Source organism: Urocitellus parryii, chromosome 11, assembly GCF_045843805.1.
Source record: "Urocitellus parryii isolate mUroPar1 chromosome 11, mUroPar1.hap1, whole genome shotgun sequence".
In the NCBI taxonomy this organism is placed as follows: Eukaryota; Metazoa; Chordata; class Mammalia; order Rodentia; family Sciuridae; genus Urocitellus; species Urocitellus parryii.
In genome coordinates this window covers 24,908,496-24,924,435 of record NC_135541.1, presented here as the reverse complement: position 1 = coordinate 24,924,435, position 15,940 = coordinate 24,908,496, and the positions used below count along the sequence as shown (strand labels likewise).

The 15,940-nt window shown below is 38.9% G+C and overlaps 1 protein-coding gene and 1 pseudogene across 2 annotated transcripts in view; one reads left to right on the top strand and one right to left on the bottom strand.

Annotated features, from left to right (window-relative positions):
• Positions 1-15,940, top strand: part of Trit1 (tRNA isopentenyltransferase 1) — a 49,589-nt gene that overhangs the window by 13,355 nt on the left and 20,294 nt on the right. The window lies entirely within an intron of this gene.
• On the bottom strand, positions 9,521-10,938 carry LOC113186102 (plasma protease C1 inhibitor pseudogene; annotated as a pseudogene).

Genomic DNA, 15,940 nt, shown 5'->3' with positions numbered 1-15,940 from the left:
TATTCAGGTCCTTTGCTCTGTTTTTAAATTGGGTTGTTTGTCTTTACATTTTGATACATATTGACATACTGCTTTCAAGAAAGTTTGTTCCCTTCACTCTTAAAATTTTGTATGTTACCCATCTTTTTCATTCTGGTAAACAATTAGTTTTCTCTCTCTCTCTCTCTCTCTCTCTCTCTCTCTCTTTTTTTTTTCTGTCCTAGGGATTGAACCCTGGAAAGTTTTACCCTTGAGCCACATCGTCATTCCTCTTTAAATTTTTATTTTGAGACAGGGTCTCACTAAGTTGCTAAGGGTCTTTCTAAATTACTGGCTTTGAACTTGTGATCCTGCCACAACCTCTCAAACTGCTGAGATTATAGGCATCCACCACTGTGCCTGGCGTAAATTTATATATCCTTGCATGCTTTTTTAGTTTTAGTGTTGATTGATTGATTTTTATGATACTGGGGATTGAACCCAGGGCACTCTACTGCTGAGCTATATTCCTAGTCCTTTTTATTTTGAGACAGGATTTCATTAAATTGTCCAGGCTAGCCTTGAACTTGTCATCCACTTGCCTCACTCTCTGGAGTAGCTGGGATTATAGGTGTGTGTCACAGTGCCCAGTTTACCATTCTTTTATAAAGAATCTTGTCTGAAATCTATAATCATTTGAGCTTTTGGAATTTACAGATTGAATAATGAAGTCATGATTTCTCTAGTGTTAGTGAACATATACTTAGGTCTTCCTTGACTTCTGTGCCTGTTGCTCTTTCTTGGAGTGCCCTGCACATACTTGGAGATAAGTTTGAGGTCCTGCATTGTCCAGGTTTAGGTCTGTATTCCTTTTGTTAGCTACTCAGTTTCCTTGTCTTGCATGTGCTCACTTCCATGCACACCCCCACCCCTTTTTTTCTGTTGTCTCATTTACATCTCACTGCCTAGCACAGTATTTCTAACAGTGGTTCTGAACCCTTGCTGCCCATTAGAATTACCCAGAGAGTATTAAAAATACTGATACATAGGCTTACAGCAGTCATTAAATATCTATTGATTAACATTAAATGCTAATTAATGTCTATCTTCAGATGTCAGTATCTCTCCAAATTTAGTCTTTAAGGTCTTCATTCAGCCTGGTAGACACTTTATTTTTTTTGGTACCTGGACCAAAAAAAACTCAAGGGCACTCAACCACTGAGCCCCATCCCCAGCCCTATTTTGTATTTTATTTAGAGACAGGGTCTCACTGAGTTACTTAGCACCTCACTGTTGCTGAGGTGGCTTTGAATTTACAATCCTTTAGCCTCCTGAGCCACTGGGATTACAGGCGTACACCATCGTGCCTGGCTGGTAGACACTTTTATTTACTGGGAGAACAGGGTTTAACCACTGGGATTACAGGCGTACACCATCGTGCCTGGCTGGTAGACACTTTTATTTACTGGGAGAACAGGGTTTAAGTCTCAACTTTGCTACTAACTCACTATATATGTGTGAGTTATATAACTCACTGTGTGTGTGTGTGTGTGTGTGTGTGTATGTGTGTGTGTATATTTATATAAATAAACTTGAACAAATCACTGACTTTTGGGGAGGGGATTTGTTTCCTCTTTGGATATGTTAGGGTGGAGAAACTCATGGGATTAAATCAGGAACTGTGGGTCTTTCAGCTGTTTTTTTTTTTTTTCCTCAGTACTAGTGATTGAAGCCAGGGGCACTCTACCGCTGGAGCTCCATTCCCAGTCCTTTTTATTTTTATTTTTTAATTTTTATTTTTGCAAAGAGAAAGAGAGGGAGAGAGAGAATTTTTTTAACATTTATTTTTTAGTTTTCGGCAGACACAACATCTTTGTTTGTATGTGGTGCTGAGGATCGAACCCTGGCCGCACGCATGCCAGGCGAGCGCGCTACCGCTTGAGCCACATCCCCAGCCCCCCTTTTTATTTTTAATTTTGAAAAAGGGACTCACTAAGTTGAACCAACTGGCTTTGAACTTGCAATCCTTCTGGCACAGTGTCCCAAGTAACTGCCACCATACCCAGTTTTGTATTTTATGGTTCTTTTCTTCAAACCTGACTTAGCCAGAGGTCTCACTTCCAGGAGTCAAGGATTAAGCTTATCTGCTTGGCACTGCTCTAAACATTTTACATGTATTAACTCTGATCCTCATAATAACTAATAAGCAGTGTAGATGCTCTTATTATCCCCATTTTACAGATAAGGAAACTTGAGGCAAAGCAAACTAGATATTTAACCTGGATATTTATTTAGCCGGGTAGTAGGTCCAAAATTTGAAACCAGACAGTGTGGTGCCTTTATACGAGACTGCATTCTCAACTTAGATATACACATGCAAATAATGAAGCACGTCAGATAACATACTTTATCATAGGTATCTTAAGGTAACATATCACCAAAATTATCAAAAATGGGCCCATTTTAAGGCCCTAAAGATGGCCACAGAATGGCAACTTTATTATGAGCTTTATTTTCTCAAGCTGAGTCCTTTGTTTCTGTATCTGTATCAGTCATGGTGGCATTGTCTGTGAATATATTTTTCACCTTCTCTCATAATTGCTCTTGAGAACCTGGAAAGGGTTCAGCTTGTTTTCTCTTTGATTTCTGAAATTTTGTTTCACTTTAGTATGAATTCATTACTTCAAGCAAAGAAACAGACCAGCCTCAAAGAGGGGTAAAAATTCTTCTGGGAAGAGGCAGCAGAAACAATTTGGGGTATAGGCAGAGCATCCAGGATTGAGTGTGTTCTTTACTACTGGCCAATTATATATGGCTAGGGCACTCTCTGAACCACAGCCTTCTCAAGTATAAAGTGACAAGTGACTGAATTGAATGGGTGACCTCTGAATTTCCTTAAAGCCATACTTCTCTGGTTTTTGCATGCAGATTTCTAAGCAGCCACTGCGGAGGCTTGGTATTGCAAAGTTTCTCATGTTTTATCTTAAAAGTATGTGCCAATGTTGTATTCTCTGCCTTAATCTCTTTATGTTTAGATGTAAAAATGACTCAAAAATTTTTTTCATCATTTAGTAAAGTGGTCTAGAAGAGTGTATCACGTATTTTACGCACTTCTCAGTTTGAAAAGTATGACCTTATATGATTCTAGTCTCTTTTCTCTTAAAGAGATACACTGAGAGGAAGACTAAAAGCCATGATCTACACTATACATTCCAAACCATTCCTCTCACCACACGAACTTAGCAGGGCAGGTAGAGAAGTTCTCCTGCTTTCTGAGCATCTTAATCTGTTAAGTTTATTCAGCAGGTTTGCAGTTGAATTTTTGCTGAGCAAAACTAAAAGGCATAATTGCCCATGAAGTTCCTGCAGCTGATTCATTCTTTCTAACTAAATAAAGTTGTAATTTTTTTAAAAAAAAGTTTTCTTTTAAGAAAGCAAAGTTAGCTAGGAGATCAGCCTTTTCCCTACTCTTCAACATTTCTTTAATTGAATTTGACTAAATTCCTTTAAAGGAATTTTTTTCCCTTTCACCCATCTATGCCCAAACTTTTCTTTTTTTCCCCCTGAAGCTTGGACTATTAGAACTAGAAGTAATGTTGAATATGAAAAACTTGAGGTTCCAGGATAGAAAGTGATTTCCCAAAGTCATAAAGCTGATTCATTTGGAACAGGAACTAGCAACAAGGTGGGAAAAGAACACTGTGAGGTCAGAAGATATGGATTCACAGTTTGTCACTAACTACCTGTGTGACTTTGGGTAGATTTCCTAATGTATCTGAGTTTCAATAAGGATGTGAAAGGATAAAACCTAGCAGTCTATACTTCATACATGGAGTAGTCATTGAATATTTTTCTTAGATGTTCTAGATGCTGGGGCTAGAGGTACATGTATAATTTCTTCCCTTAGAATTTGTAGTCTAGTGGGGAAGATAGAACTTTTGTAAAGTCATATACAGAAAGTTCCTTCAAAAAAGAAACTTCAGGGTGCTGTAGGAACAGAGGATATAGCAAAGATAGGGAGAAGATGGGAAGAGATCTTAGGGACAGCTTTCAAAAAGAAGTGATGCTAGGGACTGGGGTTGTAGCTCAGTAGTGGAGCGCTTGCTTAGCATGTGTGAGGCACTGGGTTTAATTTTTAGCACCATATATAAATAAGTAAAAAATAAAGGTCAATTGACAACTAAAAAATTAGTTAAAAAAAAAGACAAGTGATGCTAAAGCATTTGGGGCTGGATGGGTTCCAATTTTCATTTTAGAAAGATGCAGTTTGGATATAATAAGTTGGAGAGGTTATACCCTAAAGGTAGGAAGATCAGTAAGGAAACTGATAGACTAATCTATTTGAGAAATTTTGAAGACTCTAGTTGATGTAATGGCAGTGGAAAATGTGATGGTGGTGGACTTTTGAGATAATACATGGTTTTAGGAACTAGTGTGGACAGAAGTGGAGATAGATGGAAAACATGGGAAGGAAGAGATACTAAGAGTGCTTCAAAATTTTTGGTTATCTAGGTGATTTATCTAAGTATGGATGAGAAGATAATAAATTCACTTTAGGTTTCAGGTGCCTGTTTGAGGTAATGATTATATGACATGGTGGTGAAGATGATAATGATAGCTAGCAAACTAGATAACATTATTGGCTGCCTCTAGGGGAAGGCCTTATTCCATTGCTTTGCATATATTAAACATTTAATCATCACAATAATACTTTGAGGCCAAAGTTAAGATTATCTCACTATATAAATGAGGGATCCTGTCATTGGTATTTCAGCTGATTGTATGATCTCGGAAGGTTGAGCTAACTTCTCAACCTCCCACTTCCTGGTGTATTATCTCAATTTTATAGCCTTGAAGACTGTTCTTTTAAACTCCCGATTTGCTGGTATATCTATTGTGAGCTTGACTGTTGCAATTTGGGCACAGAGAAGTTAAGTAACTTGCCAAAGGTTACACAGCTATTAAGTGGTGGAGCCAGGACCTAAATCTGGGCAGTCCAGCTCCAGAGTCCTTACTGTTAACTTCTTCATCATACTATACAGTTTTCATTGATTACGACAACGTCCAGGTTAGGTATCACAAGAGGTAACTCCTGAAATCCACATCCACAACCTAGTTATCAGCACAAAAATGGTTGTAGAGTAAGTTTATATAAAAAATGGCAGGTGGATGCCATAAAGACTGCCATTTCTCAGTATTGTTGCCATGACAGACATTACTAATAGATTAGTGGTTGGCTTCAGTAGAAGAGACTGAGGAAGGTCTAGTGAAATAAGAAGAAATCCTCCAGAGAATGGTGCCACTGAAGCCCCAGGAGATTGATTTATGAAGACAAAGTTATCAGGTTGTTATCTTTTTTCTATTACTTGTTTTTGAGAACTTGGTTGACAAGTGTTACATTTGGCAGTCATGGTTCATTACTGATTTCATTGAGTGAGATATCCATTGAATGATAGGGGGCAACAAGCAGAGAAGGTAGATGATTATATTGATCCATAAATCCAAGGATGTGGTTTTCAAGGGGTGTAATCTGTAGAGATAAGAGAGTGATTGAAGGACTTTAGGATCTAATTTGGAATGGGGAGGAAATGAAGTAAAAAAAGGGGAAAATAACTTGGAGTGAAGGAACCCAGTTAGGGGCAGTCTTTTTTCTTGCTTGTGGATAGCTGCTATTGAGGCATCACTGCTAGTTTTGCCCTGAGTCCAAGACACTGCTGATTAGCACACTCATCAGGGCCACCTTATAGCATGGCAGCCTTAAAGGGTTGGAGCTTTAAATAGATGACGTCTTTGGCTATACACCTAAAGATTATGGGGAGTCTCTCCAAGTGGAATTTCATTAGACAGGACTTCTCAGTTTCAGGACTATTGACATTTTGGGCCCACATAATTCTTTGTTGAAGAGGTGGGGTTGTTACATTGTAGGATGTTTAGCAGCATCCTTGACCTTTACCTATTAGATGCTGGTAGTACTCCCACTCCCACAATTGTGGGACCCAAACCAAAAATGTTTCCATACATTACCAAATGTGTGTTGGTAGATAAAATCACTTCCAGTTGAGAGCCACCACTCCTAGATTCTGCTGGCTTTCCTGGTCTCTGTTATAGGTTTCTCTAGCCTTCATTAGCTCCTCTGGGTGCTTGAGCTCTGCTGATTTGGAGAGTTAACATTATTTCAGCCTTGTGCTCTTTTCCCACAATTTTTTTAGTCTTGAAATAAACTCTCAGCACAGGGTTTATTTCCCTGTTTGATGCCTAGAACATTAAATGTTTAATGGTTATGATATTTTGAGAAGACTACACAAACTTTGATCTCTCTCACTTATAAACTTTTATATCACCTCCCTTTATTTCAGTTATCTGTGTCTTTTGCCAGCTTGGATTCCTTGAAGATAAGAGCTCTTTTTAAATCTTTTTTGCATGCCTTACATCTTTTTTTGGGGGGGGGACCGGAAATTGAACTCAGAGGTACTCAACCACCAAGCCACATCCCTAGCCCTATTTTGTATTTTATTTAGGAATAGGGTCTTTGCAATATGATTGATGTATGTACATTCCATGTATGTATTATATATCAAAATGCATTCTACTATCATATATGACTAAAAAAAATAAATAAAAATTAAAAAAAAAAAGAAATAGGGTCTTTGAGTTGCTTAGCACCTCGCTGTTGCTGAGGCTGGCTTCGAACTTGTGATCCTCCTGTCTTAGCCTTCCGAGCTGCTGGGATTACATGTGTGTACCACCGCACCTGGCTCATGCCTTGCATCCTAAGGAGTACCTTGCACATCATAGACTCTTAGTAAATGTTTGCTGAGATAAGTCAACTGTGTTAGATAGTTGGCTAGGTGAGTTAAACCACTAATTTTTCAGAATATTTCAGCTGTCAGGCCTCAGAAAGAAACCAGAGGTCCCTTAATATTATCAAAATATATTGTGCAGAGTGAAGCATTTATTCACAGTAATTTCTTTTATTTATTTATTTATTTATTTAGGCCTCCCTCAATTGCTAAGGCTGCCTTTTTTTTTTTTTTTAAGGCCTCCTTTGAACATGCAATCCTTCTGCCTCAGCCTCCTGAGTCACTGGGATTATAGGTGTGCACCACCACACCCAGTTTATTCACAATCATTTCTGTGTACACAGTCATAGATGTCCTCTGGAAGAGGGGAACAGTAACATGCTACCTTTGAAAAATAGTACAGATCATTTTAGCTTTTCCCAGCACCTGGCTATTTCACAGGCAGAACACTGAAACTATGATTGAAGTTGTATAAAAGGGGACATGTGAGGCATTCAGCTGCAAACTAGGCTGACTGGATAGAACAGTATTCTAGGCAGGTAATAAAATTCCAAACATGAGTATGATATTTACAATATGAGTATTATCTAAACCTGAACCAAATGTGACATTTGCAAAATTAATTGGTTTCTAGCTTTGTTTAGATATTTATCTTTGATGTAAATGTGTATCATATTTCTGTGTTTTGATTTTTAACTATGCAGTATTATTTGAGTTGATAAATAATGTATATTAAAATGCATAATTTATAACTATAGTGCAATAATTATCAAAAAGAGAAAATACCTGTGTAAGAACACCCACTTTAAGAAATAGAGCATTATCAGCTCCCAGTAATTTTGAAAATTTTATTTTATGGTTAATATGCACAGGTTTTGCCTTGTGCCTAAAAGCTATCATCCAACTCTTTTTTTTTAAAGAGAGAAAGAGAGAGAGAGAGAGAGAGAGAGAGAGAGAGAGAGAGAGATAATTTTTTAATATTTATTTTTTTTACTTTTTGGTGGACACAACATCTTTATTTTATTTTTATGTGGTGCTGAGGATTGAACCCTGCACCCCGCACATGCCAGGTGAGCACATTACCACTTGAGCCACATCCCTAGCCCTCATCCAACTCTTTTTTATTGTGATCAAATATACATAGGGTTGGAGGTATAGTGTAGCTTGGTGGTAGTGTGTGTGCTTAGCACGTGTAAGGCCCAGGGTTCAATTCCCATCACACACACACACAGACATAAAAAAAAAAGGTAAAAATGTATACATAAACTAAATTTTACCATTTTAACCATCAAGTACATTCACATCTATGTATGACCATTACTACCTTCCATCTCCAGTATTTTTTCATATTCCCAAACTGAAACTCTGTATCTGTTAAACAATAATCTCCATTTCTCCCTCCCTCAAGTCCCCACTAACCATCACTTTCTTTTTTTTTTTTTTTGGTGGTGGTGGGGGAGGGTACCAGGGATTGAACTCAGGGGCACTGAACTACTGAGCCACATCCCTAGCCCTTTTTTGTATTTTATTTAGAAACAAGTCTCACTGAGTTGCTTAGTGCCTTGCCGTTGCTGAGGCTGGCTTTGAACTCACAATCTACCTGCCTCAGCTTCCCAAGCTGCTGGGATTATAGCCTGCACCACCTCAGCTTCCCAAGCTGCTGTGATTACAGCCTGTACCACCTTGCCCAGCTAACCATCACTTTCTGTCTCCATGAATTTGACCACTGTATGTACTTCATATAAGTGGAACCATATTCTTGGTACCTCATATTAACTGTCTTTTCATGACTGGCTTATTTCACATAGCAATAATGACTTTGAGGTTCAATTGTGTTGTAGCATGCATCATAATTTCCTGTCCTTTTTAAGGCTGAATAATATTCCACTATATGGATATATACCACACTTTCTTTGTCCATTTATCTGTTGATGATACTTGGATTACTTCCACCTTTTGGCTGTTGTGAATATGCTGTTATAAAAATGGATGTGTGGGTTGGGGAGTGTAGCTCTGTGGTAGAATGCTTCCCTAGCAAGCTCAAGTCCTGGGTTCAATCCTCAATAAGGGCAGGACAGCGGGGGAGAGATGTATAAATATCTTTTCAACATCCTGCTTTCAGTTCTTTTGGGTTTATGCCAAAAGAATTACCATATTCTGTGTCATGGTAATTTTATTTTTTGTGTTTTGAGGAACTGCCATATTTTTCATAGTGACTACACTATTTTATTTTTTGTGGTCTGCTAGGCTTTTTGTTTTTTGTTTTGGTACTAGAGACTGAATGCAGGGGTGCTTAACTACTGAGCTACATGCCTGGTCCTTTTTATTTATTATTGTTTATTTTACACAGGGTCTCAGTAAGTTGTTTTGGACCTCACTAAGTTGCTGAGGCTGGCCTCAATTGCAATCCTGTGGTCTCAGTGTCATGAGTCTCTGGGATTATAGGCATGTGCCATCATGCCCTGCTCCCCTAGGTTTTATTTGTAGACTGATGAATTTGAACTAGAGAAAATTGCAAAAAAAAAAAAAAAAAAAAAAAGGGTGGGGGGGTGGGGGGGTTGGAGAACATGATAGAGCCAGGGGGAAGGTCAGATGGGTGCAGGTCCCTTTGCTAGACCCTGTGGGAGCCCTTTAGGTGGATGAGAGGATACTTGAGGTAGAAAGTGGATGGGGACAAGTCCAGGAAGAAAGTAGCAGAGCTGTAACTGGGAGAGCTGAGGGTTGGGTGGTAGGACTTGCCTTAACTTAGACCCCTGCAGGTCTTAAGCCCTGGGGTCATGGACCAGCTCCATAACTACAGGGAACTTGTGTTGCTGATTCCTACAGCAGGAAGAGGAAGGGCTGTTGAACCTCAAAGATCAGCCAGTTGTAGGGCACAGATGACCACAGCTGCCTCTACCTGTCTTCGTCAGCTCCAGCACAGACATCTGAAGATCTCAGTCCTCTGTCAGCTTGCACTGGTCAAGATCATAAGTCAAGTCAAAGGATTATAGTTTTCTTCATGATGACAGCATGTTCTAGCTGCTGTTCACTTTTATGAAGGTCTTAAGGAAAGTCGGAGGAACTTAGGTAACTCCTGCTTTTTCATGATGAGTTCAAAGACAGTGGGGCTGAGAGATTGTTTTCTTTCTTGGAGATGGTGTTTCATCTTCTGGGGCAGCAGGATCACAAAACTCAGGTTGTGGGAGAGCTGCTTTCTTACCCATTCAACATCATGAGCTTCCTTTGATTTCACGTCAGTGAAATGGACCACAGGATACTTCTTGCTACTCTTCCTGGGCACTTTAATCACAGGTTTTTAAGTGAAAGGACTCCTTCTATCTTTTTGGTCTTTTTTTGTTTATTTGTTTTTCCTTCTACTTAGCTCTCAGGTAGGCGGCATTGAGAAGGACAAGGCTGGTGTCTGTAGGCCGGACGCCTAGCAGCTGACTGATCTTGTGATTGGTGTTCTCAGCCACCCAGGGGAGATGGCATTGCTTTCCTTGTTGAGGAATCTCCAGCTGCTGCCATACAGACCCTGAGAGGTATTCACAGAGGTATCTCCTATGGCCTGGTCTGGGCTATAGTACTGAGAGGCTGAGGTGATACCTTTGGATATGAAGGCCTTCAGGGCCTGGTGGACCCAGGTGAACTACTTGTAGGAGAGGATACTCTCCAGGCTTCTCTTGATGCTGTCCCCAGCCTCAAGGAGCACCTGGGAAAGGAGGCTCATGATGTTGAATGGGAAAAAGGCTGTGTTGTTTTCAGCCTTTATCGTCTCTGAGAAGGCATGGTAGAGTTTAAGGGAGAATTTATCAAAGCTTCCCTTAGTGTGGGTTCTGCTTAATGACTGTCCAAATCAGATCAGTGAGTGTGCTGGGCCTGGGGCAGAATCCCTGTAGTGGGTCGAGTAGGTTCTGTGGGAGCTGGGTAGTTGGTTGAATGAAAGACTAAGTGGTAGATTCATCAGTGGTACTAGCTATTACTTTGGTTGTTGAATTGGTTGTCAAATGGGTTGTTAGCCAGATAGGAGACTTCATGATGTGTTGATATCTTCCTTCAAAATACTTTTTCCTTTCTTCTTGCATGCTCTCTGGATCCCTAGAGTTCTAGTGGTGTTTGGATTTGAGGTGGCTTTATTTCCAGCCAGCAGCTACAGCAGGAGGATCAGCAGGATCAGCCTAGAGGCCATCTGGGCATTGACGTCGGCTACAACCTGCAGAGCCAGCCAGCATTGGAGCCTGCCCATAGGGAGCTAGCCCAGAGCTTGGAAGCTCAAGAGGCTTCTACCCCATTCTGAGTGCTGCACCATTTTAAATTCCCAGCATCAATATACAAGGATTCTGATTTCTCTGCATTCTTGTCAACATTTGTTATTTCTATTTTTTTCTCCCCCACCCACTTTTTATATCTTGTGGTGCTGGAGATTAAACCAAGCTTTGTTCATTTTAGACAAGCACTCTACCACTGAGCTATACCCCCAACCCCATTGAATTTATCAGATAGACATCATGATGAATACATCTAAGATTTTTTCTGGGGGGGTGTACTGGGGATTAAATCCAAAGGTGCTTAACTACTGAGCCACATCCCCAGCTGGTTTTTTATTTTATTTTGAGACAAGGTTTCCCTAATTTGCTTAGGACTTCACTAAGTTGCTTAGGGCTTCTAAGTTGTTGAGGCTAACTTTGAACTCGTGATCCTCCTGCCTCAGCCTCCTTAGCTGCTGGGATTTTAGGCATGTGCCATCACACCTGGCTCAAGACTTTTTTAAAATTGTAGATGGACATAATATCTTTTATTTATTCACTTTTATGTGGTGCTGAGGATCGAACCCAAGTGCTCTACCACTGAGCTACAGCCCCAGCCCTTGGGTCAAAACTTTTTAAAGAAACTTTTTGTTGTGAAAATTTCCCAACACATTAAAAAAAAATAGAGCAAATATTAGGTTGAACTTCTACATAGCCATCACCTAGCTTCAGTAATTAGGAACATTTGGCTAATCTTATTCAGTTTTAGTTACTTTCCTCTCCCCATTCTTGCAGTGCACATCCCTAGTCACGTAATTATGTTTAGGTTTTTGACAGTAATGGCACAAGATTATATTGCCCAGTGACACTGTAGCCATCATAGTTGTGCAAGTATATTCTCTGATGTTTCCACAAAGATGAAATCTCCTGACAATACATTTCTCAGAGTTTAAGTGGTATGTGACTGTATTTTTATTTTATTTTTTATTGTAGAGGGACAGCATGCTTTTTTATTTTATTTATTTATTTTTATGCAGTGCTAAGGATCAAACCCAATGTCTCTCATGTACTAGGCAAGTGTTCTGCCACTGAGCTACTGCTCCAGCCCATGACTGTATTTTCATTTTTATACATTCTCATTTTTTTAAAAGTGGTATTGGGGATTGGACCCAAGGCTTCAAACATGTTAAAGAAGTGCTCTACCACTGAGCTGTATCCTCAGCCTTTTTAATTTTGTTTTGAGTCAGGATCTTCCTAAATTATGTAGGCTCACTTGAAATTGCGATTCTCCTGACTCAGCCCCTGAATGATAGCTGGTGTCATAGGCATGTGCACTGAGCTTGGCTTTATATATTCTTTAATATGCTATATACCTCTAAAAGTTAAGGACTCTATTTACATTTTGCAGTTCTGGAGAGCTCTACACTCATCATGCATGAGTCCTTTAAAGTTAAGGATATATATAACCATAGGACCATATTATACCTAAAAATTAATAATAATTCTTTTTCTTTCCTTTTTTCCCCCCTGTATGCTATTTTACTGGGAGTTACTGCGCTATGTCTTTTAATGTAGCTCCTTTTAATTATGTTGCTTATGTTAGACAAGCACTCTCACTGAGTTATACCCCTTAACCCTGTTAATTTCTTACTTTGAGAAAGGGTCTGGCCAAGTTGCTGAGGCTGGCCTTGAACTTGTGATCCTTTTGCCTTGGCCTCCCAAGTAGCTGGAATTATAGGTGTTCATCACTGTGCCTGGCAACAATAATTCTTCATCATCAGATATCTCGTCAGTATTATGCATATCTTTCTGTCCTATCCCTTTTAATCTGGTGTTGAGGAAACAAAGAGTTAAACATCACTTAATGATGGCAATTTACTTTAGTAATAAAGTTTTTTTTTATTATATGAGTTACAGTTTAAAATTTTTTAACTTTTAAGAGTAAGGGCTGGGGTTGTGGCTTGGTGGTAGAAGGCTTATATGTGTGAGGCACTGGGTTCAATTCTCAGCACCACATATAAATAAAGGAATAAAAATAAAGTTTCATCAAAAATTAAAAAAAGAGCTTGTATTCTTCTTTCTTTAAATCCTTAGTACTCTCTTTTTTCCCCCTGTTATTTGTTGGCATTTCTATGTACTCTAAACAGTGTAACAGGCCACTTCAATTAGTAACAAAAAAAGCCTAATTCTGGGATTGCCTTCTGTTAGAATTACTCGTATGTGTGTGTATGTTTAAACTCAGTGTCTTTTTTTGTTTTTGCTGGGGATTTAACCCAAGGGTACTTTACCACTGAGGTACATCCTCAGCATTTTTAATTTTTTATTTTGAGATGGGGTCTTTTTTAAAGTTTTTTTTTGGAACTGGGGATTGAACCCAGGGGCACTCAACCACTGAGCACATCCTCTGCCCTTTTAATATTTTATTTAGAGACAGGGTCTTGCTGAGTTGCTCAGGGCCTTGCTAGGTTGAGGCTGGCTTTGAACTTGCAATCCTTCTGCCTCCTGATTACAGGGTGGGATTACAGGTGCGCGCCACCACATCTAGCAGAGACAGTGCCTTGCTAAATTGCTTAGGCTGGCCTTGAACTTGTAATCCTCCTGCCTCAGCTTCTTATATCACTGGGATGAAAGGCATGCTCCACTATGCCTGGCTAGACTCACCATTTTAAGAGCCTTTAAAAAATAGGTGGCAGATCACAAGATGATAGTTTAGCTAGTTATCTTGGGTCTCTGATAGAATGTGCTATAGAGATGTTTATAGTTAGTTTACCATTTTGGAGGGATGGGTAATTGAACATTTGTAACTATATGTTTCCTTAACATTAATCTTAGTGTGAAAAATGAGAGTCCTTTTAACTGTGACATTCTTACCAGCATTAGAAATCCTCTATTGGCAAAATCGAGTTGTTGCTGTGTAAGCTCTTTAACATTGGATCATGTGGAAGTCTGAGCTACAGCAGAGCTAAGGACTGTGGGAGAAGAGAGAGGGAGAACACAATTATTAACTTTTTCCTCCTTTTTTTTTTTTTAAATTTGCACAGTGGAAGATACTGGTGTGTAATACACCCTACAACACTTTATAGTGACAGAAGGACATCTTTCTTGTTCAAATAGGCAGAAAACAATACCTTATGATTTAAGAGTCCGTCACATGTAAGAATGCAGATCTCTCATGTAAGAATGTAGTTCTATTATCAGGCAAAGGTTGAATGAGAGAAAAAGTCAGCTGATACTTCTTCTAGGAGTGGTTGTTTTTTTGTTTGTCTTTCTTTTTTTTTTAATATTTATTTTTTTAGATGTAATTGGACACAATGCCTTTATTTATTTATTTATGTGGTGCTGAGGATCGAACCAGGGCCTCCTCGCACAAGCCAGACGAGCGCTCTACCACTGAGCCACAACCCCAGCCTTTTGTTTGTTTGGGTTTTTTTTAGAATTTTTTAATATTTATTTTTTAAGTTTTCGGCAGACAAAACATCTTTTTTGTTTGTATGTGGTGCTGAGGATCGAACCAGGGCCTCCTCGCACAAGCCAGACGAGCGCTCTACCACTGAGCCACAACCCCAGCCTTTTGTTTGTTTGTTTTTTTTTTAGAATTTTTTAATATTTATTTTTAAGTTTTCGGCAGACAAAACATCTTTTTTGTTTGTATGTGGTGCTGAGGATCGAACCAGGCCGCACTCATGTCAGGTGAGCGCGCTACCACTTGAGCCACATCCCCAGACCTTTTGTTTGTTTTTCTATGTGCCATTTTACTATTTCACAGTTTTACTACCTTGAAGATAGCTTATATAGTGATTGGTTAAGTAACCTTAGTAACTAAGAGTGCACAGGCTTCATAGTGTTAAATAATGACACTAAAAGTATCTCCCTTTCTCCTGGTATTATTGTGATAGTAGTAATGGAGTGAGTGATAGTAATACAGGTAGTTAATATAATGACCCTCTCATAGTACTTACAGTGTACCAGGCAAAAACCAAGTGCATTTTACATGAATTAATTTATTTAATCCTCACAGCAATCCTATGATATAGATATTATTATCTCCATTTTACTGATGAGGGATTGAGGTTCAAAGATGTTAGTAACTGAGTACTCCAGGAACAAATAACTAGTAAGTGGCAGAGCTAGAAATTGATCTGAGGCAGCCTGGCGCCAGGGTTCTTCCTCCTAACCATAACACTGTACTATACTTATTTGACACCCATGTAAGTAAAGGGAAACGTGAGATAAAAAATGCTTTTAACATCTTTGTGGGCTCTGTGGAACTTATTATTTGTTCATTCAGTGCTCCACATAGAATCAGTGATTACAGAGAGAACATTTAATCCCTAAGCATTCATTCCTGTTTTCAAACTAGTATTTTCAGATCTGTTCTCCATCAGAGACCTTGCATTTAGACAAAGTACACTTGAACTTTTTAGTTGAATTGGCAGATCAAGAGCTTACAGACAGGATATTGCCTTTGAGTATTTAGACTGTATGCGCTGACCCCCTGAAGCAGTAATTTGGATAGATCACAATGTTTCCACAAGAGTACAGTGGTCTTAGAAGTTCTGACTTTAAAGTATATACATGTACATATATATGTTTTAAATGTTTTTTAGTTGTTGGTAGACTTTATTTTATTTACTTATTTATATGTGTTGCTGAGAATTGAATTCAATGCCTTACACATGCTAGGCAAGCACTCTACTGCTGAGCTACAACTCTAGCCCCTATATGTGTATGTATATTTTATTATGTATATTTGTAGATAGGCCACTTCTCTACAAAATGGAACCAATCTTATACAAATTCCAAAAACTTTTTAGAGCCATTTAATAAATCCAAAAAATATCTGAGCATCCTGAAGTTAGAATTATGAACAATGAAAATGTTACCTTTCTGGAGGCTTGTGGTAAATAGAATAAATAAAACAACCTACTCGATTCTGTTTTCTTTCTTTCCCTC